At 44.6% G+C, this 6,388-nt stretch overlaps 1 long non-coding RNA gene across 1 annotated transcript; it reads right to left on the bottom strand.

The window, feature by feature from the left end:
• Positions 1–438: 438 nt before the first annotated feature.
• Positions 439–6,121, bottom strand: LOC118500635. The gene is made up of 3 exons (XR_004903213.1): positions 2,346–6,121; positions 2,126–2,205; positions 439–890 (listed from the first exon to the last, which is right to left on the bottom strand). It is a non-coding gene; the product is annotated as an uncharacterized LOC118500635 (long non-coding RNA).
• Between the last annotated feature and the right edge of the window lie 267 nt (positions 6,122–6,388).

Below are 6,388 nucleotides of genomic sequence, written 5' to 3' on the forward strand. Positions count from 1 at the left end.
AGTTAATAATCTTTTAAAACTTGAATATATTGTAAATATTGGAACAAGCTCTGTAAACTTCAAAGCAGCATTTTAAAAGAGTTGGTTTTTATTAGTGTTCATTTTACTCTTACATATGTCTTATCACCTAAACCAGAACCCCCAGAGAACAGAGAATGTGGCTTCCTTATGTTTATTTATCCAGAGTGAGTGTTAATAGGAAGCAGCCTGGAATTATGGGGGAAAATTATGGCTTTAAAAGTAGAAATGCATCAGTACTGTCTCTGCCACTGAGTAGCTATGTGAGCTTGTTCAAGGTACTTAATCTCTGCTTTCTTTTTTTCTGTTCTGAAATGAGAAGACTGTCTCACAGGGATTTCGTGAAGAATCAGGTAAGATAATGTATGCAAAAATGCTTACTATGGGATGTGGTAAATACTTGTTTGTGGTTAATTTAATTCCTCAGACTGAATTATAGCTTTGATTTATCAAATGTTTCTTATGTGCCACATACAACATAAACAAATACCCTCTGTTGTATTTTATCCTTCTTTACAGCTAAAGAATACCATAGTAAGAAAGATTAAATAATTTAGACAGTTAGACAGCTTATAAGTGGTGGCATAAAGCTGCAAACACTAATCTAGTTTATTCTTGTCCCAAATGTATTCATTTATCCAATAATATTTATTGAATGTCTTCTGTATTCCAGGTACCTGACTAGGCACTGGGCTATATTAGCTGGAGCTCCTACCTACAAGGAGCTTACATCCTACTAAAGGACCAAAACAGAAAGCAAACAGGCAAATAAGTTGTAGTATGTTATGAAACAAATGCATAGCTAAGAGCTCGGAGGTTCTCTTTCAGGGAGGTGATCAAGGAAGGCTTCTTCAAGGAGATGACACTAGAGCCTAAATAAAACAGATGAAGAATAGCAAACAGACCATTTGAAGGATAAAAGTATTTCAAGCACAGGAAACAATAGTCAAGTCCAACTCCAGTCTACACCATCAGCTAAACTGAAACTATTTTCTTATTCCACATACACTGCTTGTAGCTCCTGCCCACTCCTTTCAGACTAACCCATGGTAAGGGAGAAGAAAATGTGAGCCCCACACAGCTGGGGAAGCCATCGTCCTATCCTGGACCCAGATCACCCCCAGCTGGGCAGTAGCCACCTGGACATCTTCCAGATGTAGGCCTCCCTCCTACCAACTTCCCTTCCACGTCACTGTTCCATCTCCCAGGCCCGAAGCCTGTGAACTTAGCCAGATACATTTGGCTTTGTTTCCCAGGTAAAAACTTTTCACCCTAGCATTCCCCATACCATCAACAGAGTGGACATTTGCAGATTGGCCTGTGTGTGTATGAGCTGAGAACCCCAGAGGATTGATTTAAGCCTGGAAGGCTGCCAGGTTTTCATTAAACCCCTTGTAAACCCACACTGCAGTTCTACAGAGCCACATCTGCCGAGGAAGCCATCTGTGATTTGTATCGTTGTGCTCCAACAAACCGCCAGCAGTGTGAAAAACTCTCTCCTCTCTGCTCAGCAGTGAACTGGAAAAGTAACATTAGTAATCACTTCTGCAGGCTCCATAATGACATAATGGGCATTGGCTTAAGTCTTAACCACAGAGGATGGACTCTGCCAACAATCAGGGTGGATCCAAGTTGTCCTAAAAATTATAGGTCATCACTCATGCCCACCTCTTTACCTAAGAGCATATAGATAAAGAGTTCGCACTTTGCGACACATGGAGGAAAAAGTAATGAATGTTTAATGAGTGTCTGCTAAGTATCAAGTACTTTATAACCATGCCAACCCTAAAAAGCAAGCATTAATATATTCATCTTACAGATGAGAAAACTGAGGTCAGAGATGTTAGACAGCGAACCCAAAGCCACACAGAGAGGTAAGTGGCATGGCTGAAAGTAAAACATGTACCTTGCGAACTCCAAAGTCTGTGAGCTTGCTATAGCCCCAGAAGGAGAACTCTGAAGATGGCATGCAAACTGAGTATTTGGAAGCTCACTTGATTTTTCTCAGACACAGTTCAAGAGTTCAAAAAATTAAATGGGGTGGAGCAAGTAGGACACCTTCTACTTTATAGAACTAAATAATGGAACCTGCACATGGGTTGCTTACGTGTTACTCCCTTTGAATTGAATGAACTGGAAGGCACTCTCCTTCCCTGCTTCTTTCTTGTTCCTCCCCTCAAGCTCAAACTACCCTGCCAAAAAAAAAAAAAAAAGAGAGAGAGAGAGAGTGATTCAGCCTGTTCCTGATGCCTAGACCCACATCCCAAAATAGAAACGTCCAGCCGGCGTTCATTTCACAAAGCACACCTTCCAAAAGTTGAGCTCACCCATGTTTGCTGCTGCAGCCTTTTGGTGGTCTCCTACAGTCCCAAAGCCAAAGTGCTTTTCCTTCTGAATCTGCAGGTACGAAGTTTTCTTCAGATCTTTCTGGTGCTGTACAGGACAAAGAGACAGGTTCCTTTCAGGAGGAGTTTAGGGGAAGCAACAGCTCTCAGCAGCAGACTAGCAGACCGAGAAGCAGAGAGTAGTAGTAAAAAGGGCCTGTGTTTTAGGACCAAACTGGCTAGGGTCTGAATCTCAGCTGATGCATGATCATGGTGTGAACTTAGACAAATGTTTACCTTTTGAGCGTCTTTGTCCAATGGATCTAATGATACCTACCAAACAGGGTGACTGGAAGAGATCGAGCAGACAATACATCAAAACACAGGCCCATGGTAGAGTTCAATAAAAGTTAATTGGCTTTCCTGATCGTCCACATTTGTCTCCTACTTGGCTAAAGCTTCAAAGAAAGACTCCAAAAAATCTCGAGTTGATAGTTTTCTTTTGGAGGAATAGTTTGATATTTCAGATGTTCTTGGGTCATCCAAGAGTTTAACTTTCAGCAACTTTCCCTCATATAAACTACTAGAAATAATTCCCTGATCTATGTCCCATTGAAGCCAAAGAGTGCCTGGACAGAGAGAACAAAATCATGTTTAAATGGCTCAGTGGAAGTCACCCTTCTTCTGCCGACTGCCAGGTTAGCCAAAGTTTGCATTTTTTGAAAAAAAAAAAGAGAGAGAGAGATGGTGGGAGGAGGAAAAGTGCTGACAGTGAAGAAAAACTGCCCCTGTGAGAGGGTTTTAGGCTTGACAACAATTCGAGAAATATAATCATCGTGTACATATTGATCGTGGAATTTTTAGAAAACGAATCCAGTCGGATTTCGGGCACTATCACTTGAGCAAATTACTCAATGCCTCTGAACTTCAGCTTCCTCTGTTCTGAAGTGGAGACTAGAGATGATAATAATAACTACTTTTCAAGATGATTAAGGGGATTACACACTAAATCCATGTAGTGATGAGGTTCAGTGCCTAGGAGAGAGCAGGTGCTTAATAAATGGCTGTTTTATTGCTTACAAAACACTCTTTTGATATCCACAACAACCCTGTAAGGTAAGAATCACTGATCCCATTTTTTAAGATGAGGGAATGGAGATTCAGGGGGGAGAAAATATGTTCAAGAGCCCACAGCCCTGGTTTGACTTGCAGTGGGAGGACCTGCTCTCAGATTTATTTGGCTGCAAAGCCTTTTTTCCTTCTAGCACACACATGCGAGCACACATGTGCTACTGCCACATTGGTCCTGCAGATGCAGAGAGGGGAAGGAGATTTTAAACACGTTTTGTCTCCATTAGAGCTGCTGCCTCTCCTCTGGCTCATTTGTTCCATCTCTATAGTCCTGGCTGTGGTCTCCATTCTGCTGCCAACCTCCCCCTGCCCCACCTCTGCTGCGGACTGAAGCTCCCACACAGCCAAACAGGCGGTTGAGAAACCGCATCCTCTTCCCTCCCCACCATGTGCCTTTGAAGTGAGCCTGTCATCTGACCGGTTCCTGCTCAGGCTACAAATCCCAGACTCCTTTCCTACCTGGAGCCCTGGGTTCCCCTCGCGGTTCAGTGCAGACACTAGAAACGTCTGCCTGATTTTTCACAGTACTTAATTTCCATCCAGTCTGAACTGACTAAGCGCCTACTCTGTGCCAGACACTAGGCTTGGCTCTGGAAAGAGAAATGAGTAAAACATAGGCTCTGCCTTCACAGAACCCCTGGAACATGAGAGAAGCCAATTTGATTCAGCTTAATAAATAATTGCTGAGCACCTACCGTATGCCAGAACCTGTGCTGGACCCTAGGGAATACAAAGATAAATAAGATGTCAGGCCCCTGTAAGGGCTTCCAGTCAATGAAGCCTCCTAATTAGCATACTGATACCCATCATGTACCCACTGCTTACTATGGTTCCTATATTGTGCTTTACAGTCTCTCCAGTCCTCAAAATGAAATAACATTTTGAGATAGATGTTTGAAAGGGCAGAAAAGTTTCTCTGTGCAAAAGCAATCACAATGATGAAGATTCTAGCACTCAGGTCTGCTTTTCGTCTCAAAAGTTGCTGGGTTTTTTTGGCAGAGTTGTTTTGGCATTCCTATTATTACCTCACATTTGAATGGTGTATGTGGATTTTCCAGAGCATATTCCCTCTATTATCTCATCTGAGTGTCAGGATCCCTGTGTGAGTAGTACACAGCTTTCCATGAGGCTCAGAGGCGGTCACACATCAGGGGAAAGAGGACCGGCCAGTACTAAGACCGGCAGTGCCCGTTCATCCTCATGAACCCTGGAGGGAAGCTGACCTACTTCCCTCTCTTCATTTTCTCTTTGAGGAGACTGAGGCTGAGGGCATGTTTCCCAAGCACACAGAACTAGCCAAGAGAAGTCCTGGGCTTGAGCCCAAGTCCTGTGGCAGTCAGAACCTCTGACAGTTAGGTCTGTCCTCACAACAAACCAGTGCTCTCATTGCAGACCTGAGGCAGCCTGGCCTACCCAGCTGAGAGGTGCAAGTGGCTTCAGAGAAGCTCAGCACAAGCTTGTTCCCTCAGCCATATGACTCTAGGACACCCGTGAAAGCTTTCTGGACCTCAGCTCCTCATTGCTCAAGAGGCGAGGCTAACCTGGGTTGCCTGCTTCACAGGCTTCTGTGAGGGTCTGCTGACATGTGAAATAGACACAAGGAAGGCTTTGGAGAAGTCACAACTGTTCAGGACTATCCTTCATAAAGGTCCTGTGCTGACTTGTTACTATAGAGTCAGAAGCCCAGGAGACAAAAAGCAGACAGGCCATGATCCCCTCCAGCAGCCCTGCTCTGGAACTAGGACCTGTCCCGCCAAGGGGCCGAGAGAGGCCCATCGTCCACAGAGCCAGACCCCTGCCCTGGTGATTTATCTGTCTTTGCCTCTTCAGCGAGGCTCAACTTGCAGACATGGGGGGATGGGCTATTACATAAACAGACAGATCTGGTCACAGGGTGACAGTGTCCATGCCAAGAACCCACTTTGTTTTCATGAATGACACCAAACACTTAGGCCATAAACTCTTCAGATTGCTGTGTCTGGCAGTAATTACATGCCTCCCATTAATAAATCCTATTTCTGAATGGTTTACTGCACCCCTTTCTTCAAACACTGCAGGCTGAAACCTGTCAGATAGAGCCACAGGCGGACTTGTGAAGACAAGGCAGATAAAACGGGTGGCTTTCTGGGCATGAAAGGGCAATAGCCACGGGCACTGAGAGTACTACACGCTGTGCTCCACACCTGGGTCCCGAGGAGGAGGAAGGCTTGTGAGTCTCGCCCCCACACTCAATCAATCAGTCTCTGACTCCCATGCATTTTGACATCCAAATTGAAGTTGAAACCATCAGTCCCACCTGGAATATAGTGACAGTCAGTCATCTTGTCATTATCCAGCCCATCTTCCACATGCTGCCAGGGTGATGGTCCGAACATACAAGTCTGACCACTCATCCTCCCATTTAAAACTCCACAGTGCTCCACCACGCTACAGGAGAAAGGCCACGCCTCTCCAATCAAGGCCTTTCAGGGTATGAATCCTGCTAGTGCCCAAGCTCATTTCCCAGAAATGATCCTTCCCATTATACTCTATTCCAGTGGTCCTCAAAGCATGGTTTTTGGGCCAGAAACATCAGCATCACCCAGGAACTTCTGAGAAGTGCAGATTCTCAGGCCCCACTCAGAACTACTGACTCAGAAACTCTGAGATAGGACCCAAAGATTTGTGTTTTTTCTTTTTTCTTTTTTTTTAAGATTTTATTTATTTATTTATTTAGAGAGGGAAGGAAGGGAGATAGAGAGAGAGAGAGAAACATCAATGTGCGGTTGCTGGGGGTTATAGCCTGCAACCCAGGCATGTACCCTGACTGGGAATCGAACCTGCGACACTGTGGTTCGCAGCCCGCGCTCAATCCACTGAGCTACACCAGCCAGGGCTTGTGTTTTTTCTTTTAACAAACCCTCCAGATAATTTTG

This window comes from Phyllostomus discolor, chromosome 5 (genome assembly GCF_004126475.2).
Source record: "Phyllostomus discolor isolate MPI-MPIP mPhyDis1 chromosome 5, mPhyDis1.pri.v3, whole genome shotgun sequence".
Taxonomy (NCBI): domain Eukaryota; kingdom Metazoa; phylum Chordata; class Mammalia; order Chiroptera; family Phyllostomidae; genus Phyllostomus; species Phyllostomus discolor.